This window comes from Anomaloglossus baeobatrachus, unplaced genomic scaffold (assembly GCF_048569485.1).
Source record: "Anomaloglossus baeobatrachus isolate aAnoBae1 unplaced genomic scaffold, aAnoBae1.hap1 Scaffold_201, whole genome shotgun sequence".
Lineage (NCBI taxonomy): Eukaryota > Metazoa > Chordata > Amphibia > Anura > Aromobatidae > Anomaloglossus > Anomaloglossus baeobatrachus.
Genome location: NW_027441971.1, coordinates 56,258 through 82,718, shown reverse-complemented (window position 1 = coordinate 82,718; position 26,461 = coordinate 56,258). Strand labels below are relative to the sequence as shown.

The following is a 26,461-nucleotide window of genomic DNA, read 5'->3' as shown; positions in this document are numbered from 1 at the left end:
TGGATGAATAAAGCAAGTAAAAAGTGTGAAAGATAAAAAACAAAAGGAGTTTGAAGTGTGAAAAGTGAATGGGCCAAATTGAGGTGCATATGAAGTTGTATGCTTTCTTTCAATTCATTAATCGGGCTAATATGAATCAGGTGAATTGAGTTCTGCTTTTGGAAACTGGGTTAAGAAGGGGTGCACCGGTCCTGGAGGTACTGCAATACCAGGTCAATGCGTGGAGTGGACAGAGCAAGCTCTTTTTCCATCTCCCTGTTCTAAAAATCCATTTAATATATGGTCCCCAGATAGGGGACGTATCAGATATTAAACTGATAAGAACAGATCACGTTTCAAACAAGCTTTATTGAACAAATAGATAAGAAAACATCACAAAAACCATAAACTCTTTTCACATAGTAAACACATCAGAAATTCATTAAAAGACAATTCATAAGAAACAGTACATTAAAAGGACATGTAAAAACAAGGAATAAAACCAATCATAAAAACATGTATGAATTCCACATTTGGAGACACCATAGTTTCTTGGCTTCCTCCGCACCTAATATTTTACAATCTCTTAAGTAATAGGTGTACATGTCACACAACGCGATTCCTATGCAATCTTTTACAGAAATAAAATCATGATTAAAAAGCAGGATGTTTCTACATTTCCATAAAGCGTCTTTAAAGCAATTCATCATCAACCAGGCCACTTGCGCTTGGGCCATGGTTGGACATTTAATAAAACCATATAAAATCACATCACAATTAAAATCCTCTATCCCACTGACCCACTTCAGGTGGGTGCCAACAGCCTGCCATAGCTCCTGCGCGTATGGGCAGTGCCAGAACAGGTGGAACACAGTCTCTTCCCTCGCACATCTGTCTCTCGGGCATCTTGCACTAGCCACCAAGCCTCTGTGGTGCTGGAACGCTCTGGTGGGGAGGCATTGGTGAGCGATTGACCAGGCAAGATCCTTTTGCGCATTGCTCAGGGCTGGACACGAGACATTGTTCCACACCAACTGGCACCTAGAGGAAGAGAAGTTGGAGACATCCTCCATTACCTCATGACCCTTGCAGGCTGCCGTTAACTTTTTCTGGTTAGACAACACCTCCCGGTCTACGTGGGTCAGGTCATATTCAGTGATAATGGTGTTCAGAATCTCATAATGCTTTGGGGGACATAATAAAACAGGACGGTTAACCGACAAATCCACCTGCAATCTCTTAAAAACATACCCCGTACAATACCTTAAAAAACAAGCAAAAGCCCCAGCATTATTCAAACTTTTGTAACAAAACACAAAAATTTTTATTAATAAAAACAACTTTAGGTCAAGGAGTCCCTTGCCACCATTCCTTTTACTCTTACATACAGTGATTCTCCTTAATTTTTCCATTTTGGAGTTCCACAGAAAATAAAAGATGGGTTTCATTAGTCTTTTAAAGTATAGAGAATTTGGAGGAAACACCATCGCTGCGTACAAAATGATGGGGAGCAGGATCATTTTTATGATTAGAATCTTCCCCTCCATAGTGAGTTTTCTTAGCTGCCATAATGATATTTTTTGACTCAATCTTGTGAGAACCAGGTCCCAGTTCTTACACCCATCATTTTGCTCATCAAAGTGGATCCCCAAAATTTTAATCCCATCATTTTGGACCGGTATCTTTGGTGGCTCGGGCTCCCATTGACCTACAATAAAACAATCACATTTTTCTTTATTTAATTTAAAACCGGATCCAGCACTAAAAATTTCAGTGTCCAGCATTGCTCTGTTTATGGCAGCGGAGCTGGTACAATATACAGACACATCATCCATGTATGCTAACGCTTTTACCTGGGCGCCCCCACCTCCGGGAACAGGGATCCCCCTAACCACCTTGTCCTCACGTAAACGGCACAAGAGTGGTTCTATAGCACAAACAAACAGTAAGGGGGACATGGGGCAACCCTGTTTTACCCCGGATCGGAGGGCAACCTCTTTTGTTAAAAAACCATTTATTAAAATCTGCGCATACGTGTCATTGTATACAAGCTTAATTTTATCAATAAAACCAACAGGAAACCCCATCTTTTCTAAAACACTAAAAAGATAAAAGTGTGATACCCTGTCAAAAGCTTTTTTAAAATCAAGGGATAAAATGGCGATAGGCTGCTTGCGATCTTTCTGGTACCAGATCAGGTCCCGTATAAGGTTAAGATGCTCCCAGATGGACCGTCCGGGGATACCGCAGACCTGATCTGGATGGATCACACTTTTAATAACACTTTTAATACGACTACTTAAAACTTTTGCCAATATCTTATAATCAGTATTTAAAAGAGAGATAGGCCTCCAGTTTTCTAAGTTTGCCTTATCTCCTTTTTTAAAGATCAGGGTAATCACACATTTCTTCCAAGAATAGGGTATAAAATTGTCTTTAAAAACCTCATGAAAAACTCCCATAAGATCATCTTTAATAACATCCCAGAAAACATGATAAAACTCTATGGGGAGACCGTCTGACCCTGGAGCTTTACCTTTTTGAAAATCTTTTAGGGCTCCCTCCACCTCCCCCATGTTTATTTCCTCAGACAGGAGGTCCTGGTCCTTGGTGGATAAAAAAAAGGGATAAAAAATTCAAATTATCATTAAAACAAGACTGATCAATGTGTTTGAGGTTAAAAAGGTTGCTAAAAAAGTTAGAAGCCTCCTCTAGCATTCCCTTTGATGATGTCTGACCTCCCAACTCCCGTATAAAATTCTTCCTCTCCCCCACTTTTTTAAAAAAAAATCTGGAGCATGTCTCATCTTCTTCCAAATGTTTTACCCGAGAATTAAATATTATCTCTTTTCCTTTTTGGTCAAGAAAGTTCTGGATCTCAATTTTTAACTTGGCAATGTCCTCCTCCGCCCCAGGGACTCCCCACCCTTTTAACTTATGGAGAGTCTCCAATCTAACATTGAGATCCCTGAAACACCTTCTCTTTTCCCGGGCCCGCCTCCTACCCACTGTGACAAAGAAATTCCGTATGCGACATTTAACTCCATCCCACCAATTAGACATGGATTGCTCTGGACATTTCTTACTCCTCCATATTTTATATTTACCAATAAATGCAGCCCGGGTTTCTTCATCCTGTAATAACAATGTATTTAGTTTCCAGGAGCGTTTACCCACTGTCTCCTCATCTGCATATTCCAAATCTGCATATATGAGGGCGTGGTCTGAAAAAATATTCGTCATGAGCCCGGCTGATTTAGGGGTAAAGGAATCTGAGGAGGAAAGAATAAAATCAATACGGGAAGAGACAGTACCATTACTCCATGTGTACCCTGGGTCAGACGGGTGGATATTTCTCCAGGCATCCTGCAATCTAAAATCAGATAAAATATGCTTGACTTGACATGAGGTTTTGTCTGGTTTTCTAGTATTGTCACCACCTCCTCTCCCCTCTCCCAACATCACACAGTTAAAATCCCCCCCACCACCACAGGGGATGGACCTGTTAAAAACAACTGCATGTCATTAAAAAGGGAGGAGCGTTCATTTTTTTCAGGGGGAGCATAAATATTAATAAAACGACAAGTAAAACCATTAAAAACTGCATGAGTTAACAAAGCACGGCCTGGAGAAATTTCTGTGACAGATAAAATCTTAACATCTTTGTTTTTAAATAAAATCCCCACTCCAGCAGCCTTATTCATGTTAGACCCCGACCAGACAGAGGGCCCTAAGGTCCAGTCTTTTTTAATGTCAGAGTATGTAAGGTCATGGCCAATGGCGCATTCCTGTAAGAAAAAAATATCAAAATTCAAGGTCATTAGCCATGCAAACAGGGCCACTCTTCTGATCGGGCTTTTTAAGCTCCTCACATTCAGTGAGGCTATTTTGATGTCCGCCATTAAATGTTTATGTTGAGACCAGAACTTTCAGAGTCCGAGAGATGGGAACAGTCATATACAGATGGAACAGTGTTCATACTACCGGTATCATCGGAGTCAGAGTCCACATATTCTGGGTCCACATTTGACCCTATCGGGCTGTTGGCTGGAATGGAGACATGAGGACCCATCCGCCTCTTTTTCATTTCCTGGTCCCGCTCATTTCGGCCTCTTTTAGCGCTGGTGCTCAGGTCCATCTGGTCCCCCTGCCCAAGGGGTACTATGTCCAAAGTGTCCTGGTCATCCGAAGGTGGTCCCTGCACATCAGGGTGGACATCTGGCTGGACGTCTTGGATAACGTCACAGGGAACATCAGGCTTGTCCTCATGGTGGTCATCAGGGGGGATATCCGTCTGGGCACCAGATTGGTCTGCAATAACGCTGTCATCCCTCTCCGTCACGGTCCCGGACTGGGCCTCCAGCATGGATTCAGGAACTACCGAGCAGCCAGGCTGACTCGGTCTTCCCCCAGAACCGCTCCGGGGGGATCCCAACTCCCCACCAGGTGTAACCTGGCTACCTGCAGGAGTGGGTGATGACTCAGCATTACAGGGGGGAGCTGAGTCAGTAGCGCTTACCACAACCGGGTCGGGTCTCCTTCGACCAATAAGCACATCTGCAAAGCTAGCGACCAGGGACCCCGTCTTGGCCATACCCGCATGGGAAGGCACTCCTGCGGAGCTTGCCGCAGGTGTCTGGGGACCCCCGGACCGCCTAGGCCGTAACGGACAGCTACTAAATAGATGGGTACACAGACCGCATCCGCTGCAGATCTTATCACTTGTGCAATCTTTAGAGGTATGACCCCATTGACCACAGTTATGGCACTCACTGACTTTCTCGTTCTTGCACTCATGCTGCAAGTGACCAAGACCGCCACACTTCCGACATCTGCGGGGTTGCCCATTGTAGAATAGGTATCCAATGTTTTTTCCCAGCACTACCGTGGAGGGGGGGTGTACATGGCCCTCTGAACTCTCTGGGTCTGGGTTAAAGCGCACCAAAAACCGACGTTTGCCATTCCAAATCTCATTGATGGTGTGCACGTTCCCCACAAAGCGGACAGAGGTACAGAAACGCCTAAGATACAACCCAATGTCGTGCTCACTGACATACGGGTTGTACATGTACACCACCACAGGGATCTCGCCTTCACTATACAGGTAAGTGAAAACCACCCCCTCCAATAGCTGGTTATGGGTGGCACCCTTCACTCGCCCTTGGAAAGTGCTACAGGCAGTCTTGGTCCTCAACGTCAGGATGTACGTGCACTGCCCCCTCTCCTGCAGACAGTACACATCCTCTTTCCTTACACCCAAGAGGTCTCGCAACAAACGGTTGTAGAACGCCTCTCCATTTCCACAACCAAAGTGGTCTTTTGGAACCTCGATTTTCACCGAGTTTACAAGCTGGCCGGAGCCAGAAGTAAATTGCTGAATACACGGCATTGTACCAGCAATAGCTTGACAAAAAGCCTACCGTTTCTCACGGGCTCGGCCTTTCGCCGGGGGATCACCGCTCGTTGCCCGAGGACTAATCCGGCTCCCTAATAGCAGCAGGGGGGTGAAGTCCCACCGTGAGGTGAAACGATCCCCCCAGGCCAAGGAGCCGGGTACCTCGAGCACCTTCCAGCCAAAACCAGGCACAAAACCGTGAAGCTCTGCACCTGATCTTAGCCAAAAGGCCGAGAAGCGATAACCAGAATTGGTTTGGGCCTCGAGTGGCACCCTGGCCTATGCCAGACACATCTTAGGGAGAGAGAGTGAGGGGAGACAAACCCACGCCTACAGAAGACATTTTGTCACCCAAGCCAACGCTTGAAAAGGCTGCTTTGCAGAGCAAAAACAAGAAGAATGGTGCGTTTTGCAGCCGCCGCCCACTGCAATGAATCTGAATAACTCCTCCTTTTGGGTACAAGCAACTCCCCTCCCCCTTGCAGTCTTTCCAATTCATGATACAAAAAGACGGACAGGACAGGTCGCCTGACTTCCCGTCACTGCCACCCTTTGCCATCCTTACCCGTAGAACGCCCTTTCATCATCCCCAAACCCTAATCTTTTCCCTTCCCTTCCCAGCCCCAAACCCTGCCCTCTGTACCCATCTCACCACCCGCATCCCTTCTCCTATCATCCCCCTACCACCCGAGAAAAAAAAAAAAAAAAAGCTTGCCCCCTCCTTCCACTAGCCCACCTCCCACCCAAAGAGAAACTTCTGCTGCGCAGCTAGCTTTCTAGGCAGCAGCGCTATTGTGATGTCAGCGGGGGGCATTGTGACAAGCCGCCAGTGTTCCGTCTCTTCATGTTGTGCACTGTTCAAACGGAAAATACATCAACAGGCAGACTACAGAAAAGCTTACTAACAAAGGTTAGAGAGGGGCTTTCTCAGAGGGTTTTTTACAGTTTGTCTATTCCCAATTAGCCGTTTAAGTATACTTAATGAAAGTACTAATTCTTTCATAGGCCGCCCATTCTTAATATTTGACGTTCCTTATATTGCAGTATCAGGCTTTGCAGCAGGTTGCAAAACATTCATCACCCATGACCGTCCCCAATTGGGCTCAGAAGCTAAATGTCTATCATGACCTCTCTTTTAGAATGTCCAAGAGCAAGCAAACTCTTCCTCCAGGAGGGTGAGCCAACAGACCACTAAAGACATCATCATTGCTCAAAGAAAAGCCCAAAAAACAATGCATGATATGAATAAACAGGAAACTTTATTTGGAGTGTAGGCGGAGAGATAGCACCAGATGCCAATTGTAGATCTTCTCACACCTGTGGTCACTGCAGCAGCAGCAGCAGCAGCAATAGAATCCACTTTGTCCAAAAGGGATCTATTCCATTCAATTGCACATGATCTAGATTAGCCTGAGAACAAGATACTGCACGGGACATAGCAGAGTTGGTCAAGTTGAGTAGTGATGAGTTTGCTATTTGGATGAATAAAGCAAGTAAAAAGTGTGAAAGATAAAAAACAAAAGGAGTTTGAAGTGTGAAAAGTGAATGGGCCAAATTGAGGTGCATATGAAGTTGTATGCTTTCTTTCAATTCATTAAATCGGGCTAATATGAATCAGGTGAATTGAGTTCTGCTTTTGGAAACTGGGTTAAGAAGGGGTGCACCGGTCCTGGAGGTAGTGCAATACCAGGTCAATGCGTGGAGTGGACAGAGCAAGCTCTTTTTCCATCTCCCTGTTCTAAAAATCCATTTAATATATGGTCCCCAGATAGGGGACATATCAGATATTAAACTGATAAGAACAGATTTTTTTTTTTTTTTTTTGAAGGATGAGTTTGAAAATAATAAAGTGACCGCCTCTCGTTGCCCAGGTAACTGTCCGTCACAAGAGGGCTATGACATCCTACGATGCACACTCCCCCAAGGCCAGCAGTTGTGCAATACCCTGGCACCTTTCAGCACCAACCAAGGTAGTACCCTCCCAAACTACACTTGATCTTAGCCAAAAGGCCGAGAAGCGATAACCAGAATTGGTTTGGGCCTCGAGTGGCACCCTGGCCTATGCCAGACACATCTTAGGGAGAGAGAGTGAGGGGAGACAAACCCACGCCTACAGAAGACATTTTGTCACCCAAGCTAACCCTTGAAAAGGCTGCTTTGCAGAGCAAAAACAAGAAGAATGGTGCGTTTTGCAGCCGCCGCCCACTGCAATGAATCTGAATAACTCCTCCTTTTGGGTACAAGCAACTCCCCTCCCCCTTGCAGTCTTTCCAATTCATGATACAAAAAGACGGACAGGACAGGTCGCCTGACTTCCCGTCACTGCCACCCTTTGCCATCCTTACCCGTAGAACGCCCTTTCATTATCCCCACACCCTAATCTTTTCCCTTCCCTTCCCAGCCCCAAACCCTGCCCTCTGTACCCATCTCACCACCCGCATCCCTTCTCCTATCATCCCCCTACCACCCGAGAAAAAAAAAAAAAAAAAGCTTGCCCCCTCCTTCCTTTAGCCCACCTCCCACCCAAAGAGAAACTTCTGCTGCGCAGCTAGCTTTCTAGGCAGCAGCGCTATTGTGATGTCAGCGGGGGGCATTGTGACAAGCCGCCAGTGTTCCGTCTCTTCATGTTGTGCACTGTTCAAACGGAAAATACATCAACAGGCAGACTACAGAAAAGCTTACTAACAAAGGTTAGAGAGGGGCTTTCTCAGAGGGCTTTTTACAGTTTGTCTATTCCCAATTAGCCATTTAAGTATACTTAATGAAAGTACTAATTCTTTCATAGGCCGCCCATTCTTAATATTTGACGTTCCTTATATTGCAGTATCAGGCTTTGCAGCAGGTTGCAAAACATTCATCACCCATGACCGTCCCCAATTGGGCTCAGAAGCTAAATGTCTATCATGACCTCTCTTTTAGAATGTCCAAGAGCAGGCAAACTCTTCCTCCAGGAGGGTGAGCCAACAGACCACTAAAGACATCATCATTGCTCAAAGAAAAGCCCAAAAAACAATGCATGATAGGAATAAACAGGAAACTTTATTTGGAGTGGAAGCGGAGAGATAGCACCAGATGCCAATTGTAGATCTTCTCACACCTGTGGTCACTGCAGCAGCAGCAGCAGCAGCAATAGAATCCACTTTGTCCAAAAGGGATCTATTCCATTCAATTGCACATGATCTAGATTAGCCTGAGAACAAGATACTGCACGGGACATAGCAGAGTTGGTCAAGTTGAGTAGTGATGAGTTTGCTATTTGGATGAATAAAGCAAGTAAAAAGTGTGAAAGATAAAAAACAAAAGGAGTTTGAAGTGTGAAAAGTGAATGGGCCAAATTGAGGTGCATATGAAGTTGTATGCTTTCAATTCATTAATCGGGCTAATATGAATCAGGTGAATTGAGTTCTGCTTTTGGAAACTGGGTTAAGAAGGGGTGCACCGGTCCTGGAGGTACTGCAATACCAGGTCAATGCGTGGAGTGGACAGAGCAAGCTCTTTTTCCATCTCCCTGTTCTAAAAATCCATTTAATATATGGTCCCCAGATAGGGGACGTATCAGATATTAAACTGATAAGAACAGATTTTTTTTTTTTTTTTGAAGGATGAGTTTGAAAATAATAAAGTGACCGCCTCTCGGTGCCCAGGTAACTGTCCGTCACAAGAGGGCTATGACATCCTACGATGCACACTCCCCCAAGGCCAGCAGTTGTGCAATACCCTGGCACCTTTCAGCACCAACCAAGGTAGTACCCTCCCAAACTACACTTGATCTTAGCCAAAAGGCCGAGAAGCGATAACCAGAATTGGTTTGGGCCTCGAGTGGCACCCTGGCCTATGCCAGACACATCTTAGGGAGAGAGAGTGAGGGGAGACAAACCCACGCCTACAGAAGACATTTTGTCACCCAAGCCAACCCTTGAAAAGGCTGCTTTGCAGAGCAAAAACAAGAAGAATGGTGCGTTTTGCAGCCGCCGCCCACTGCAATGAATCTGAATAACTCCTCCTTTTGGGTACAAGCAACTCCCCTCCCCCTTGCAGTCTTTCCAATTCATGATACAAAAAGACGGACAGGACAGGTCGCCTGACTTCCCGTCACTGCCACCCTTTGCCATCCTTACCCGTAGAACGCCCTTTCATCATCCCCAAACCCTAATCTTTTCCCTTCCCTTCCCAGCCCCAAACCCTGCCCTCTGTACCCATCTCACCACCCGCATCCCTTCTCCTATCATCCCCCTACCACCCGAGAAAAAAAAAAAAAAAAAGCTTGCCCCCTCCTTCCACTAGCCCACCTCCCACCCAAAGAGAAACTTCTGCTGCGCAGCTAGCTTTCTAGGCAGCAGCGCTATTGTGATGTCAGCGGGGGGCATTGTGACAAGCCGCCAGTGTTCCGTCTCTTCATGTTGTGCACTGTTCAAACGGAAAATACATCAACAGGCAGACTACAGAAAAGCTTACTAACAAAGGTTAGAGAGGGGCTTTCTCAGAGGGCTTTTTACAGTTTGTCTATTCCCAATTAGCCGTTTAAGTATACTTAATGAAAGTACTAATTCTTTCATAGGCCGCCCATTCTTAATATTTGACGTTCCTTATATTGCAGTATCAGGCTTTGCAGCAGGTTGCAAAACATTCATCACCCATGACCGTCCCCAATTGGGCTCAGAAGCTAAATGTCTATCATGACCTCTCTTTTAGAATGTCCAAGAGCAAGCAAACTCTTCCTCCAGGAGGGTGAGCCAACAGACCACTAAAGACATCATCATTGCTCAAAGAAAAGTCCAAAAAACAATGCATGATAGGAATAAACAGGAAACTTTATTTGGAGTGTAGGCGGAGAGATAGCACCAGATGCCAATTGTAGATCTTCTCACACCTGTGGTCACTGCAGCAGCAGCAGCCGCAGCAATAGAATCCACTTTGTCCAAAAGGGATCTATTCCATTCAATTGCACATGATCTAGATTAGCCTGAGAACAAGATACTGCACGGGACATAGCAGAGTTGGTCAAGTTGAGTAGTGATGAGTTTGCTATTTGGATGAATAAAGCAAGTAAAAAGTGTGAAAGATAAAAAACAAAAGGAGTTTGAAGTGTGAAAAGTGAATGGGCCAAATTGAGGTGCATATGAAGTTGTATGCTTTCTTTCAATTCATTAATCGGGCTAATATGAATCAGGTGAATTGAGTTCTGCTTTTGGAAACTGGGTTAAGAAGGGGTGCACCGGTCCTGGAGGTACTGCAATACCAGGTCAATGCGTGGAGTGGACAGAGCAAGCTCTTTTTCCATCTCCCTGTTCTAAAAATCCATTTAATATATGGTCCCCAGATAGGGGACGTATCAGATATTAAACTGATAAGAACAGATTTTTTTTTTTTGAAGGATGAGTTTGAAAATAACAAAGTGACCGCCTCTCGTTGCCCAGGTAACTGTCCGTCACAAGAGGGCTATGACATCCTACGATGCACACTCCCCCAAGGCCAGCAGTTGTGCAATACCCTGGCACCTTTCAGCACCAACCAAGGTAGTACCCTCCCAAACTACACTTGATCTTAGCCAAAAGGCCGAGAAGCGATAACCAGAATTGGTTTGGGCCTCGAGTGGCACCCTGGCCTATGCCAGACACATCTTAGGGAGAGAGAGTGAGGGGAGACAAACCCACGCCTACAGAAGACATTTTGTCACCCAAGCCAACCCTTGAAAAGGCTGCTTTGCAGAGCAAAAACAAGAAGAATGGTGCGTTTTGCAGCCGCCGCCCACTGCAATGAATCTGAATAACTCCTCCTTTTGGGTACAAGCAACTCCCCTCCCCCTTGCCGTCTTTCCAATTCATGATACAAAAAGACGGACAGGACAGGTCGCCTGACTTCCCGTCACTGCCACCCTTTGCCATCCTTACCCGTAGAACGCCCTTTCATCATCCCCAAACCCTAATCTTTTCCCTTCCCTTCCCAGCCCCAAACCCTGCCCTCTGTACCCATCTCACCACCCGCATCCCTTCTCCTATCATCCCCCTACCACCCGAGAAAAAAAAAAAAAAAAAGCTTGCCCCCTCCTTCCACTAGCCCACCTCCCACCCAAAGAGAAACTTCTGCTGCGCAGCTAGCTTTCTAGGCAGCAGCGCTATTGTGATGTCAGCGGGGGGCATTGTGACAAGCCGCCAGTGTTCCGTCTCTTCATGTTGTGCACTGTTCAAACGGAAAATACATCAACAGGCAGACTACAGAAAAGCTTACTAACAAAGGTTAGAGAGGGGCTTTCTCAGAGGGCTTTTTACAGTTTGTCTATTCCCAATTAGCCGTTTAAGTATACTTAATGAAAGTACTAATTCTTTCATAGGCCGCCCATTCTTAATATTTGACGTTCCTTATATTGCAGTATCAGGCTTTGCAGCAGGTTGCAAAACATTCATCACCCATGACCGTCCCCAATTGGGCTCAGAAGCTAAATGTCTATCATGACCTCTCTTTTAGAATGTCCAAGAGCAAGCAAACTCTTCCTCCAGGAGGGTGAGCCAACAGACCACTAAAGACATCATCATTGCTCAAAGAAAAGTCCAAAAAACAATGCATGATAGGAATAAACAGGAAACTTTATTTGGAGTGTAGGCGGAGAGATAGCACCAGATGCCAATTGTAGATCTTCTCACACCTGTGGTCACTGCAGCAGCAGCAGCAGCAGCAATAGAATCCACTTTGTCCAAAAGGGATCTATTCCATTCAATTGCACATGATCTAGATTAGCCAGAGAACAAGATACTGCACGGGACATAGCAGAGTTGGTCAAGTTGAGTAGTGATGAGTTTGCTATTTGGATGAATAAAGCAAGTAAAAAGTGTGAAAGATAAAAAACAAAAGGAGTTTGAAGTGTGAAAAGTGAATGGGCCAAATTGAGGTGCATATGAAGTTGTATGCTTTCTTTCAATTCATTAATCGGGCTAATATGAATCAGGTGAATTGAGTTCTGCTTTTGGAAACTGGGTTAAGAAGGGGTGCACCGGTCCTGGAGGTACTGCAATACCAGGTCAATGCGTGGAGTGGACAGAGCAAGCTCTTTTTCCATCTCCCTGTTCTAAAAATCCATTTAATATATGGTCCCCAGATAGGGGACGTATCAGATATTAAACTGATAAGAACAGATTTTTGATTTAATGAAGCTATCCAAAGCACCACAAAAAATGCATGACCGAAGTCACACCAAAAACAGTGCAAAGGCTAGGATTCGTGTGGACCCCACCGTGAGGAGAGGGTCCCCAAAAATCAACCCCGTCCCTCCGAGCCAGAAGGCCACAGCAAGGGTCAGGGATCTTCGGTGCTCCCCCAAGCCGAAGCCTGGTTGAGCCTTGTCGTTGCTCCCAGCGTCCACCCAGGCATCTTACCCAAGTGGAGTAGAGAGCTACTAGTTGTTGGTTTCGCAGCCGAAACTGCCCGGACCGTCAACCGGTGTTGGTTTCTCAGCCCAAGGCTAACCGGACCTCCAACCGGGTGTTGGTTTCTCAGCCGAAGCTGACCCAGACCTCCAACCGGGTGTTGGTTTCTCAGCCGAAGCTGACCCGGACCTCCAACCGGGTGTTAGTTTCTTAGCCCAAAGCTGACCAGACCTCCGACCGGGATTATAAAAATTTCCCTTCCTAGCCAGAAGGCCGGGATAGGGTAATATGCTCAAAAAGTATGAAAAGGCAAGGTACGGTGTGCTACAGAGCCCAAGGCTTGCCGGGGTCCCAAGCCAGCAAGCTCAGACTCACTCCAGGGTCGTCAGTCCTGGGGCACGTTGTACCATAGCCCCCCACCCTTACTCAGTCTAATAGCCTCGATCCTGGTAGGGCCATGTTTTCCACTAGATGAATATACTATCCACCCAGAGTACTAGCAAGCGCAACCTTCCAGTGTGCATTGTATCATTGTACTAAGGTGGCCTGGAGCTTAAACCACCTCTTCGAACAACACTACACTTGATCTTAGCCAAAAGGCCGAGAAGCGATAACCAGAATTGGTTTGGGCCTCGAGTGGCACCCTGGCCTATGCCAGACACATCTTAGGGAGAGAGAGTGAGGGGAGACAAACCCACGCCTACAGAAGACATTTTGTCACCCAAGCCAACCCTTGAAAAGGCTGCTTTGCAGAGCAAAAACAAGAAGAATGGTGCGTTTTGCAGCCGCCGCCCACTGCAATGAATCTGAATAACTCCTCCTTTTGGGTACAAGCAACTCCCCTCCCCCTTGCAGTCTTTCCAATTCATGATACAAAAAGACGGACAGGACAGGTCGCCTGACTTCCCGTCACTGCCACCCTTTGCCATCCTTACCCGTAGAACGCCCTTTCATCATCCCCAAACCCTAATCTTTTCCCTTCCCTTCCCAGCCCCAAACCCTGCCCTCTGTACCCATCTCACCACCCGCATCCCTTCTCCTATCATCCCCCTACCACCCGAGGAAAAAAAAAAAAAAAGCTTGCCCCCTCCTTCCACTAGCCCACCTCCCACCCAAAGAGAAACTTCTGCTGCGCAGCTAGCTTTCTAGGCAGCAGCGCTATTGTGATGTCAGCGGGGGGCATTGTGACAAGCCGCCAGTGTTCCGTCTCTTCATGTTGTGCACTGTTCAAACGGAAAATACATCAACAGGCAGACTACAGAAAAGCTTACTAACAAAGGTTAGAGAGGGGCTTTCTCAGAGGGCTTTTTACAGTTTGTCTATTCCCAATTAGCCGTTTAAGTATACTTAATGAAAGTACTAATTCTTTCATAGGCCGCCCATTCTTAATATTTGACGTTCCTTATATTGCAGTATCAGGCTTTGCAGCAGGTTGCAAAACATTCATCACCCATGACCGTCCCCAATTGGGCTCAGAAGCTAAATGTCTATCATGACCTCTCTTTTAGAATGTCCAAGAGCAAGCAAACTCTTCCTCCAGGAGGGTGAGCCAACAGACCACTAAAGACATCATCATTGCTCAAAGAAAAGCCCAAAAAACAATGCATGATAGGAATAAACAGGAAACTTTATTTGGAGTGTAGGCGGAGAGATAGCACCAGATGCCAATTGTAGATCTTCTCACACCTGTGGTCACTGCAGCAGCAGCAGCAGCAGCAATAGAATCCACTTTGTCCAAAAGGGATCTATTCCATTCAATTGCACATGATCTAGATTAGCCTGAGAACAAGATACTGCACGGGACATAGCAGAGTTGGTCAAGTTGAGTAGTGATGAGTTTGCTATTTGGATGAATAAAGCAAGTAAAAAGTGTGAAAGATAAAAAACAAAAGGAGTTTGAAGTGTGAAAAGTGAATGGGCCAAATTGAGGTGCATATGAAGTTGTATGCTTTCTTTCAATTCATTAATCGGGCTAATATGAATCAGGTGAATTGAGTTCTGCTTTTGGAAACTGGGTTAAGAAGGGGTGCACCGGTCCTGGAGGTACTGCAATACCAGGTCAATGCGTGGAGTGGACAGAGCAAGCTCTTTTTCCATCTCCCTGTTCTAAAAATCCATTTAATATATGGTCCCCAGATAGGGGACGTATCAGATATTAAACTGATAAGAACAGATTTTTTTTTTTTTGAAGGATGAGTTTGAAAATAAAAAAGTGACCGCCTCTCGTTGCCCAGGTAACCGTCCGTCACAAGAGGGCTATGACATCCTACGATGCACACTCCCCCAAGGCCAGCAGTTGTGCAATACCCAGGCACCTTCCAGCACCAACCAAGGTAGTACCCTCCCAAACTACACTTGATCTTAGCCAAAAGGCCGAGAAGCGATAACCAGAATTGGTTTGGGCCTCGAGTGGCACCCTGGCCTATGCCAGACACATCTTAGGGAGAGAGAGTGAGGGGAGACAAACCCACGCTTACAGAAGACATTTTGTCACCCAAGCCAACTCTTTAAAAAAGGCTGCTTTGCAGAGCAAAAACAAGAAGAATGGTGCGTTTTGCAGCCGCCGCCCACTGCAATGAATCTGAATAACTCCTCCTTTTGGGTACAAGCAACTCCCCTCCCCCTTGCAGTCTTTCCAATTCATGATACAAAAAGACGGACAGGACAGGTCGCCTGACTTCCCGTCACTGCCACCCTTTGCCATCCTTACCCATAGAACGCCCTTTCATCATCCCCAAACCCTAATCTTTTCCCTTCCCTTCCCAGCCCCAAACCCTGCCCTCTGTACCCATCTCACCACCCGCATCCCTTCTCCTATCATCCCCCTACCACCCGAGAAAAAAAAAAAAAAAAAGCTTGCCCCCTCCTTCCACTAGCCCACCTCCCACCCAAAGAGAAACTTCTGCTGCGCAGCTAGCTTTCTAGGCAGCAGCGCTATTGTGATGTCAGCGGGGGGCATTGTGACAAGCCGCCAGTGTTCCGTCTCTTCATGTTGTGCACTGTTCAAACGGAAAATACATCAACAGGCAGACTACAGAAAAGCTTACTAACAAAGGTTAGAGAGGGGCTTTCTCAGAGGGCTTTTTACAGTTTGTCTATTCCCAATTAGCCGTTTAAGTATACTTAATGAAAGTACTAATTCTTTCATAGGCCGCCCATTCTTAATATTTGACGTTCCTTATATTGCAGTATCAGGCTTTGCAGCAGGTTGCAAAACATTCATCACCCATGACCGTCCCCAATTGGGCTCAGAAGCTAAATGTCTATCATGACTTCTCTTTTAGAATGTCCAAGAGCAAGCAAACTCTTCCTCCAGGAGGGTGAGCCAACAGACCACTAAAGACATCATCATTGCTCAAAGAAAAGCCCAAAAAACAATGCATGATAGGAATAAACAGGAAACTTTATTTGGAGTGTAGGCGGAGAGATAGCACCAGATGCCAATTGTAGATCTTCTCACACCTGTGGTCACTGCAGCAGCAGCAGCAGCAGCAATAGAATCCACTTTGTCCAAAAGGGATCTATTCCATTCAATTGCACATGATCTAGATTAGCCTGAGAACAAGATACTGCACGGGACATAGCAGAGTTGGTCAAGTTGAGTAGTGATGAGTTTGCTATTTGGATGAATAAAGCAAGTAAAAAGTGTGAAAGATAAAAAACAAAAGGAGTTTGAAGTGTGAAAAGTGAATGGGCCAAATTGAGGTGCATATGAAGTTGTATGCTTTCTTTCAATTCATTAATCGGGCTAATATGAATCAGGTGAATTGAGTTCTGCTTTTGGAAACTGGGTTAAGAAGGGGTGCACCGGTCCTGGAGGTACTGCAATACCAGGTCAATGCGTGGATTGGACAGAGCAAGCTCTTTTTCCATCTCCCTGTTCTAAAAATCCATTTAATATATGGTCCCCAGATAGGGGACGTATCAGATATTAAACTGATAAGAACAGATTTTTTTTTTTTTTGAAGGATGAGTTTGAAAATAAAAAAGTGACCGCCTCTCGTTGCCCAGGTAACCGTCCGTCACAAGAGGGCTATGACATCCTACGATGCACACTCCCCCAAGGCCAGCAGTTGTGCAATACCCAGGCACCTTCCAGCACCAACCAAGGTAGTACCCTCCCAAACTACACTTGATCTTAGCCAAAAGGCCGAGAAGCGATAACCAGAATTGGTTTGGGCCTCGAGTGGCACCCTGGCCTATGCCAGACACATCTTAGGGAGAGAGAGTGAGGGGAGACAAACCCACGCCTACAGAAGACATTTTGTCACCCAAGCCAACCCTTGAAAAGGCTGCTTTGCAGAGCAAAAACAAGAAGAATGGTGCGTTTTGCAGCCGCCGCCCACTGCAATGAATCTGAATAACTCCTCCTTTTGGGTACAAGCAACTCCCCTCCCCCTTGCAGTCTTTCCAATTCATGATACAAAAAGACGGACAGGACAGGTCGCCTGACTTCCCGTCACTGCCACCCTTTGCCATCCTTACCCGTAGAACGCCCTTTCATCATCCCCAAACCCTAATCTTTTCCCTTCCCAGCCCCAAACCCTGCCCTCTGTACCCATCTCACCACCCGCATCCCTTCTCCTATCATCCCCCTACCACCCGAGAAAAAAAAAAAAAAAAAGCTTGCCCCCTCCTTCCACTAGCCCACCTCCCACCCAAAGAGAAACTTCTGCTGCGCAGCTAGCTTTCTAGGCAGCAGCGCTATTGTGATGTCAGCGGGGGGCATTGTGACAAGCCGCCAGTGTTCCGTCTCTTCATGTTGTGCACTGTTCAAACGGAAAATACATCAACAGGCAGACTACAGAAAAGCTTACTAACAAAGGTTAGAGAGGGGCTTTCTCAGAGGGCTTTTTACAGTTTGTCTATTCCCAATTAGCCGTTTAAGTATACTTAATGAAAGTACTAATTCTTTCATAGGCCGCCCATTCTTAATATTTGACGTTCCTTATATTGCAGTATCAGGCTTTGCAGCAGGTTGCAAAACATTCATCACCCATGACCGTCCCCAATTGGGCTCAGAAGCTAAATGTCTATCATGACTTCTCTTTTAGAATGTCCAAGAGCAAGCAAACTCTTCCTCCAGGAGGGTGAGCCAACAGACCACTAAAGACATCATCATTGCTCAAAGAAAAGCCCAAAAAACAATGCATGATAGGAATAAACAGGAAACTTTATTTGGAGTGTAGGCGGAGAGATAGCACCAGATGCCAATTGTAGATCTTCTCACACCTGTGGTCACTGCAGCAGCAGCAGCAGCAGCAATAGAATCCACTTTGTCCAAAAGGGATCTATTCCATTCAATTGCACATGATCTAGATTAGCCTGAGAACAAGATACTGCACGGGACATAGCAGAGTTGGTCAAGTTGAGTAGTGATGAGTTTGCTATTTGGATGAATAAAGCAAGTAAAAAGTGTGAAAGATAAAAAACAAAAGGAGTTTGAAGTGTGAAAAGTGAATGGGCCAAATTGAGGTGCATATGAAGTTGTATGCTTTCTTTCAATTCATTAATCGGGCTAATATGAATCAGGTGAATTGAGTTCTGCTTTTGGAAACTGGGTTAAGAAGGGGTGCACCGGTCCTGGAGGTACTGCAATACCAGGTCAATGCGTGGAGTGGACAGAGCAAGCTCTTTTTCCATCTCCCTGTTCTAAAAATCCATTTAATATATGGTCCCCAGATAGGGGACGTATCAGATATTAAACTGATAAGAACAGATTTTTTTTTTTTTTGAAGGATGAGTTTGAAAATAAAAAAGTGACCGCCTCTCGTTGCCCAGGTAACCGTCCGTCACAAGAGGGCTATGACATCCTACGATGCACACTCCCCCAAGGCCAGCAGTTGTGCAATACCCAGGCACCTTCCAGCACCAACCAAGGTAGTACCCTCCCAAACTACACTTGATCTTAGCCAAAAGGCCGAGAAGCGATAACCAGAATTGGTTTGGGCCTCGAGTGGCACCCTGGCCTATGCCAGACACATCTTAGGGAGAGAGAGTGAGGGGAGACAAACCCACGCCTACAGAAGACATTTTGTCACCCAAGCCAACTCTTTAAAAAAGGCTGCTTTGCAGAGCAAAAACAAGAAGAATGGTGCGTTTTGCAGCCGCCGCCCACTGCAATGAATCTGAATAACTCCTCCTTTTGGGTACAAGCAACTCCCCTCCCCCTTGCAGTCTTTCCAATTCATGATACAAAAAGACGGACAGGACAGGTCGCCTGACTTCCCGTCACTGCCACCCTTTGCCATCCTTACCCATAGAACGCCCTTTCATCATCCCCAAACCCTAATCTTTTCCCTTCCCTTCCCAGCCCCAAACCCTGCCCTCTGTACCCATCTCACCACCCGCATCCCTTCTCCTATCATCCCCCTACCACCCGAGAAAAAAAAAAAAAAAAGCTTGCCCCCTCCTTCCACTAGCCCACCTCCCACCCAAAGAGAAACTTCTGCTGCGCAGCTAGCTTTCTAGGCAGCAGCGCTATTGTGATGTCAGCGGGGGGCATTGTGACAAGCCGCCAGTGTTCCGTCTCTTCATGTTGTGCACTGTTCAAACGGAAAATACATCAACAGGCAGACTACAGAAAAGCTTACTAACAAAGGTTAGAGAGGGGCTTTCTCAGAGGGCTTTTTACAGTTTGTCTATTCCCAATTAGCCGTTTAAGTATACTTAATGAAAGTACTAATTCTTTCATAGGCCGCCCATTCTTAATATTTGACGTTCCTTATATTGCAGTATCAGGCTTTGCAGCAGGTTGCAAAACATTCATCACCCATGACCGTCCCCAATTGGGCTCAGAAGCTAAATGTCTATCATGACTTCTCTTTTAGAATGTCCAAGAGCAAGCAAACTCTTCCTCCAGGAGGGTGAGCCAACAGACCACTAAAGACATCATCATTGCTCAAAGAAAAGCCCAAAAAACAATGCATGATAGGAATAAACAGGAAACTTTATTTGGAGTGTAGGCGGAGAGATAGCACCAGATGCCAATTGTAGATCTTCTCACACCTGTGGTCACTGCAGCAGCAGCAGCAGCAGCAGCAATAGAATCCACTTTGTCCAAAAGGGATCTATTCCATTCAATTGCACATGATCTAGATTAGCCTGAGAACAAGATACTGCACGGGACATAGCAGAGTTGGTCAAGTTGAGTAGTGATGAGTTTGCTATTTGGATGAATAAAGCAAGTAAAAAGTGTGAAAGATAAAAAACAAAAGGAGTTTGAAGTGTGAAAAGTGAATGGGCCAAATTGAGGTGCTTATGAAGTTGTATGCTTTCTTTCAATTCATTAATCGGGCTAATATGAATCAGGTGAATTGAGTTCTGCTTTTGGAAACTGGGTTAAGAAGGGGTGCACCGGTCCTGGAGGTACTGCAATACCAGGTCAATGCGTGGAGTGGACAGAGCAAGCTCTTTTTCCATCTCCCTGTTCTAAAAATCCATTTAATATATGGTCCCCAGATAGGGGACGTATCAGATATTAAACTGATAAGAACAGATACTACACTTGATCTTAGCCAAAAGGCTGAGAAGCGATAACCAGAATTGGTTTGGGCCTCGAGTGGCACCCTGGCCTATGCCAGACACATCTTAGGGAGAGAGAGTGAGGGGAGACAAACCCACGCCTACAGAAGACATTTTGTCACCCAAGCCAACCCTTGAAAAGGCTGCTTTGCAGAGCAAAAACAAGAAGAATGGTGCGTTTTGCAGCCGCCGCCCACTGCAATGAATCTGAATAACGCCTCCTTTTGGGTACAAGCAACTCCCCTCCCCCTTGCAGTCTTTCCAATTCATGATACAAAAAGACGGACAGGACAGGTCGCCTGACTACCCGTCACTGCCACCCTTTGCCATCCTTACCCGTAGAACGCCCTTTCATCATCCCCAAACCCTAATCTTTTCCCTTCCCAGCCCCAAACCCTGCCCTCTGTACCCATCTCACCACCCGCATCCCTTCTCCTATCATCCCCCTACCACCCGAGAAAAAAAAAAAAAAAAAGCTTGCCCCCTCCTTCCACTAGCCCACCTCCCACCCAAAGAGAAACTTCTGCTGCGCAGCTAGCTTTCTAGGCAGCAGCGCTATTGTGATGTCAGCGGGGGGCATTGTGACAAGCCGCCAGTGTTCCGTCTCTTCATGTTGTGCACTGTTCAAACGGAAAATACATCAACAGGCAGACTACAGAAAAGCTTACTAACAAAGGTTAGAGAGGGGCTTTCTCAGAGGGCTTTTTACAGTTTGTCTATTCCCAATTAGCCGTTTAAGTATACTTAATGAAAGTACTAATTCTTTCATAGGCCGCCCATTCTTAATATTTGACGTTCCTTATATTGCAGTATCAGGCTTTGCAGCAGGTTGCAAAACATTCATCACCCATGACCGTCCCCAATTGGGCTCAGAAGCTAAATGTCTATCATGACTTCTCTTTTAGAATGTCCAAGAGCAAGCAAACTCTTCCTCCAGGAGGGTGAGCCAACAGACCACTAAAGACATCATCATTGCTCAAAGAAAAGCCCAAAAAACAATGCATGATAGGAATAAACAGGAAACTTTATTTGGAGTGTAGGCGGAGAGATAGCACCAGATGCCAATTGTAGATCTTCTCACACCTGTGGTCACTGCAGCAGCAGCAGCAGCAGCAATAGAATCCACTTTGTCCAAAAGGGATCTATTCCATTCAATTGCACATGATCTAGATTAGCCTGAGAACAAGATACTGCACGGGACATAGCAGAGTTGGTCAAGTTGAGTAGTGATGAGTTTGCTATTTGGATGAATAAAGCAAGTAAAAAGTGTGAAAGATAAAAAACAAAAGGAGTTTGAAGTGTGAAAAGTGAATGGGCCAAATTGAGGTGCATATGAAGTTGTATGCTTTCTTTCAATTCATTAATCGGGCTAATATGAATCAGGTGAATTGAGTTCTGCTTTTGGAAACTGGGTTAAGAAGGGGTGCACCGGTCCTGGAGGTACTGCAATACCAGGTCAATGCGTGGAGTGGACAGAGCAAGCTCTTTTTCCATCTCCCTGTTCTAAAAATCCATTTAATATATGGTCCCCAGATAGGGGACGTATCAGATATTAAACTGATAAGAACAGATTTTTTTTTTTTTTGAAGGATGAGTTTGAAAATAAAAAAGTGACCGCCTCTCGTTGCCCAGGTAACCGTCCGTCACAAGAGGGCTATGACATCCTACGATGCACACTCCCCCAAGGCCAGCAGTTGTGCAATACCCAGGCACCTTCCAGCACCAACCAAGGTAGTACCCTCCCAAACTACACTTGATCTTAGCCAAAAGGCCGAGAAGCGATAACCAGAATTGGTTTGGGCCTCGAGTGGCACCCTGGCCTATGCCAGACACATCTTAGGGAGAGAGAGTGAGGGGAGACAAACCCACGCCTACAGAAGACATTTTGTCACCCAAGCCAACTCTTTAAAAAAGGCTGCTTTGCAGAGCAAAAACAAGAAGAATGGTGCGTTTTGCAGCCGCCGCCCACTGCAATGAATCTGAATAACTCCTCCTTTTGGGTACAAGCAACTCCCCTCCCCCTTGCAGTCTTTCCAATTCATGATACAAAAAGACGGACAGGACAGGTCGCCTGACTTCCCGTCACTGCCACCCTTTGCCATCCTTACCCATAGAACGCCCTTTCATCATCCCCAAACCCTAATCTTTTCCCTTCCCTTCCCAGCCCCAAACCCTGCCCTCTGTACCCATCTCACCACCCGCATCCCTTCTCCTATCATCCCCCTACCACCCGAGAAAAAAAAAAAAAAAAGCTTGCCCCCTCCTTCCACTAGCCCACCTCCCACCCAAAGAGAAACTTCTGCTGCGCAGCTAGCTTTCTAGGCAGCAGCGCTATTGTGATGTCAGCGGGGGGCATTGTGACAAGCCGCCAGTGTTCCGTCTCTTCATGTTGTGCACTGTTCAAACGGAAAATACATCAACAGGCAGACTACAGAAAAGCTTACTAACAAAGGTTAGAGAGGGGCTTTCTCAGAGGGCTTTTTACAGTTTGTCTATTCCCAATTAGCCGTTTAAGTATACTTAATGAAAGTACTAATTCTTTCATAGGCCGCCCATTCTTAATATTTGACGTTCCTTATATTGCAGTATCAGGCTTTGCAGCAGGTTGCAAAACATTCATCACCCATGACCGTCCCCAATTGGGCTCAGAAGCTAAATGTCTATCATGACTTCTCTTTTAGAATGTCCAAGAGCAAGCAAACTCTTCCTCCAGGAGGGTGAGCCAACAGACCACTAAAGACATCATCATTGCTCAAAGAAAAGCCCAAAAAACAATGCATGATAGGAATAAACAGGAAACTTTATTTGGAGTGTAGGCGGAGAGATAGCACCAGATGCCAATTGTAGATCTTCTCACACCTGTGGTCACTGCAGCAGCAGCAGCAGCAGCAGCAGCAATAGAATCCACTTTGTCCAAAAGGGATCTATTCCATTCAATTGCACATGATCTAGATTAGCCTGAGAACAAGATACTGCACGGGACATAGCAGAGTTGGTCAAGTTGAGTAGTGATGAGTTTGCTATTTGGATGAATAAAGCAAGTAAAAAGTGTGAAAGATAAAAAACAAAAGGAGTTTGAAGTGTGAAAAGTGAATGGGCCAAATTGAGGTGCTTATGAAGTTGTATGCTTTCTTTCAATTCATTAATCGGGCTAATATGAATCAGGTGAATTGAGTTCTGCTTTTGGAAACTGGGTTAAGAAGGGGTGCACCGGTCCTGGAGGTACTGCAATACCAGGTCAATGCGTGGAGTGGACAGAGCAAGCTCTTTTTCCATCTCCCTGTTCTAAAAATCCATTTAATATATGGTCCCCAGATAGGGGACGTATCAGATATTAAACTGATAAGAACAGATACTACACTTGATCTTAGCCAAAAGGCTGAGAAGCGATAACCAGAATTGGTTTGGGCCTCGAGTGGCACCCTGGCCTATGCCAGACACATCTTAGGGAGAGAGAGTGAGGGGAGACAAACCCACGCCTACAGAAGACATTTTGTCACCCAAGCCAACCCTTGAAAAGGCTGCTTTGCAGAGCAAAAACAAGAAGAATGGTGCGTTTTGCAGCCGCCGCCCACTGCAATGAATCTGAATAACGCCTCCTTTTGGGTACAAGCAACTCCCCTCCCCCTTGCAGTCTTTCCAATTCATGATACAAAAAGACGGACAGGACAGGTCGCCTGACTACCCGTCACTGCCACCCTTTGCCATCCTTACCCGTAGAACGCCCTTTCATCATCCCCAAACCCTAATCTTTTCCCTTCCCAGCCCCAAACCCTGCCCTCTGTACCCATCTCACCACCCGCATCCCTTCTCCTATCATCCCCCTACCACCCGAGAAAAAAAAAAAAAAAAAGCTTGCCCCCTCCTTCCACTAGCCCACCTCCCACCCAAAGAGAAACTTCTGCTGCGCAGCTAGCTTTCTAGGCAGCAGCGCTATTGTGATGTCAGCGGGGGGCATTGTGACAAGCCGCCAGTGTTCCGTCTCTTCATGTTGTGCACTGTTCAAACGGAAAATACATAAACAGGCAGACTACAGAAAAGCTTACTAACAAAGGTTAGAGAGGGGCTTTCTCAGAGGGCTTTTTACAGTTTGTCTATTCCCAATTAGCCGTTTAAGTATACTTAATGAAAGTACTAATTCTTTCATAGGCCGCCCATTCTTAATATTTGACGTTCCTTATATTGCAGTATCAGGCTTTGCAGCAGGTTGCAAAACATTCATCACCCATGACCGTCCCCAATTGGGCTCAGAAGCTAAATGTCTATCATGACCTCTCTTTTAGAATGTCCAAAGCAAGCAAACTCTTCCTCCAGGAGGGTGAGCCAACAGACCACTAAAGACATCATCATTGCTCAAAGAAAAGCCCAAAAAACAATGCATGATAGGAATAAACAGGAAACTTTATTTGGAGTGTAGGCGGAGAGATAGCACCAGATGCCAATTGTAGATCTTCTCACACCTGTGGTCACTGCAGCAGCAGCAGCAGCAGCAGCAATAGAATCCACTTTGTCCAAAAGGGATCTATTCCATTCAATTGCACATGATCTAGATTAGCCTGAGAACAAGATACTGCACGGGACATAGCAGAGTTGGTCAAGTTGAGTAGTGATGAGTTTGCTATTTGGATGAATAAAGCAAGTAAAAAGTGTGAAAGATAAAAAACAAAAGGAGTTTGAAGTGTGAAAAGTGAATGGGCCAAATTGAGGTGCATATGAAGTTGTATGCTTTCTTTCAATTCATTAATCGGGCTAATATGAATCAGGTGAATTGAGTTCTGCTTTTGGAAACTGGGTTAAGAAGGGGTGCACCGGTCCTGGAGGTACTGCAATACCAGGTCAATGCGTGGAGTGGACAGAGCAAGCTCTTTTTCCATCTCCCTGTTCTAAAAATCCATTTAATATATGGTCCCCAGATAGGGGACGTATCAGATATTAAACTGATAAGAACAGATTTTTTTTTTTTTTTTTTAAAACCATTCAGGTTAGTTAAAAACAACAATATCAAGTTTACAACTTTGCTGTTTATCCAAACTCATCACAATGGTTATATTCTTTTTTTAATTTTCTAAAAAGTATTGCAGTACATATCCAAAGAAGGTATCACAAAAAAAACCCAGAAAATACTGAAAAACAGAGAATTCACCTCTTATTGATACTTCACCAAATAATGCCACTTTAAAACCTTCCATATGCCTTCAGCGTCCAATCCACCACCACCTCTACTCTTATCCCATTGGTAAATAACATAAAGTCTGGAAAGAATTAATCTTACACAGTCGTTAATAGGAACCACCTTCCTTTTAAAAAGTCCCAAATTTCTGACATCCCATAAGCTTTCCATCACACAAGCCATGATAAGCCACAAAATCCTCTCTTTAACACTCCCACACGCACCAATGCCAAACATAGCCACCCTCCAATTAATATGGTTCACACCAGCCAGCCCCTTACACAGGCCTCCTACACATTTCCACACACTATAGGCATAATCACAGTCCCACATGACATGTCTCACGGTCTCACGTGCACCACATCCCTCCCGTGGGCACACATCCGTTCTAATCAGGTCCCTTCTCTTCTGCACATCTCTCACAGGTAATATATCATGCAATGCCAACCACACAACATCCCTCTGCTTATTAGACATACCCGGTGTACTCAGTTTCTTCCATGCATCTGACACATCATTCCCTCTCAAATCATTAATATTACATTCTACCTCATTCGCTCTCATCCTTTTCATCACTCTCTTCGCTGCTCTGAACTCACTCATAGGTACAGCCAGCAAATCATTTTTTCTAATAAACCTCTCAATTATGTCGTACCAGACTGGGCACTGGAACGACACAGGCACACACGCATCCCTTTTTACCCAACACAAGCCATACAGCATCCAGCCCGCCATATACCTCACCATGTAGGCCCCTTTATTGTTCTTTCCCATTAGGATTACTACCGTCTTAATATAATGAAGACTAAGAAAGATTTCAATATTTGGAAAGTTTAAACCCCCATAATGACAGGCCTTGTATAAATGCTCTCGTTTCAATTTTTCCATTTTGCTTCCCCAAAAAAAGGTAAAAATCAGTTTCTCTACTCTCTTTATCTTTTTATATGGGGATGGGAAGACCCCAGAGATATAAAGGAGAATCGGCAGCACCACGGCCTTAATTATCAAAACTTTACCATTCAATGTCAGATC

The 26,461-nt window shown here is 45.4% G+C and overlaps 11 non-coding genes and 1 pseudogene across 11 annotated transcripts; all 12 read right to left on the bottom strand.

Annotated features, from left to right (window-relative positions):
- Positions 1-175: 175 nt before the first annotated feature.
- Positions 176-359, bottom strand: LOC142260937 (U2 spliceosomal RNA). Its single transcript, XR_012728779.1, has one exon. It is a non-coding gene; the product is annotated as a U2 spliceosomal RNA (small nuclear RNA).
- A 6,668-nt stretch (positions 360-7,027) lies between these two features.
- LOC142260928 (U2 spliceosomal RNA) lies at positions 7,028-7,220 on the bottom strand. The gene has a single exon (XR_012728774.1). It is a non-coding gene; the product is annotated as a U2 spliceosomal RNA (small nuclear RNA).
- Positions 7,221-8,802: 1,582 nt separating this feature from the next.
- On the bottom strand, positions 8,803-8,993 carry LOC142260948 (U2 spliceosomal RNA). Its single transcript, XR_012728787.1, has one exon. It is a non-coding gene; the product is annotated as a U2 spliceosomal RNA (small nuclear RNA).
- A 1,586-nt stretch (positions 8,994-10,579) lies between these two features.
- Positions 10,580-10,765, bottom strand: LOC142260959 (U2 spliceosomal RNA). Its single transcript, XR_012728794.1, has one exon. It is a non-coding gene; the product is annotated as a U2 spliceosomal RNA (small nuclear RNA).
- Positions 10,766-12,352: 1,587 nt separating this feature from the next.
- On the bottom strand, positions 12,353-12,545 carry LOC142260841 (U2 spliceosomal RNA). The gene has a single exon (XR_012728710.1). It is a non-coding gene; the product is annotated as a U2 spliceosomal RNA (small nuclear RNA).
- Positions 12,546-14,756: 2,211 nt separating this feature from the next.
- Positions 14,757-14,945, bottom strand: LOC142260938 (U2 spliceosomal RNA). Its single transcript, XR_012728780.1, has one exon. It is a non-coding gene; the product is annotated as a U2 spliceosomal RNA (small nuclear RNA).
- Positions 14,946-16,532: 1,587 nt separating this feature from the next.
- Positions 16,533-16,729, bottom strand: LOC142260968 (U2 spliceosomal RNA). Its single transcript, XR_012728801.1, has one exon. It is a non-coding gene; the product is annotated as a U2 spliceosomal RNA (small nuclear RNA).
- A 1,573-nt stretch (positions 16,730-18,302) lies between these two features.
- On the bottom strand, positions 18,303-18,490 carry LOC142260961 (U2 spliceosomal RNA). The gene has a single exon (XR_012728796.1). It is a non-coding gene; the product is annotated as a U2 spliceosomal RNA (small nuclear RNA).
- A 1,591-nt stretch (positions 18,491-20,081) lies between these two features.
- Positions 20,082-20,272, bottom strand: LOC142260834 (U2 spliceosomal RNA). Its single transcript, XR_012728704.1, has one exon. It is a non-coding gene; the product is annotated as a U2 spliceosomal RNA (small nuclear RNA).
- A 1,405-nt stretch (positions 20,273-21,677) lies between these two features.
- LOC142260960 (U2 spliceosomal RNA) lies at positions 21,678-21,865 on the bottom strand. Its single transcript, XR_012728795.1, has one exon. It is a non-coding gene; the product is annotated as a U2 spliceosomal RNA (small nuclear RNA).
- Positions 21,866-23,459: 1,594 nt separating this feature from the next.
- LOC142260833 (U2 spliceosomal RNA) lies at positions 23,460-23,650 on the bottom strand. Its single transcript, XR_012728703.1, has one exon. It is a non-coding gene; the product is annotated as a U2 spliceosomal RNA (small nuclear RNA).
- A 1,407-nt stretch (positions 23,651-25,057) lies between these two features.
- LOC142260929 (U2 spliceosomal RNA) lies at positions 25,058-25,259 on the bottom strand (annotated as a pseudogene).
- Positions 25,260-26,461: the final 1,202 nt, after the last annotated feature.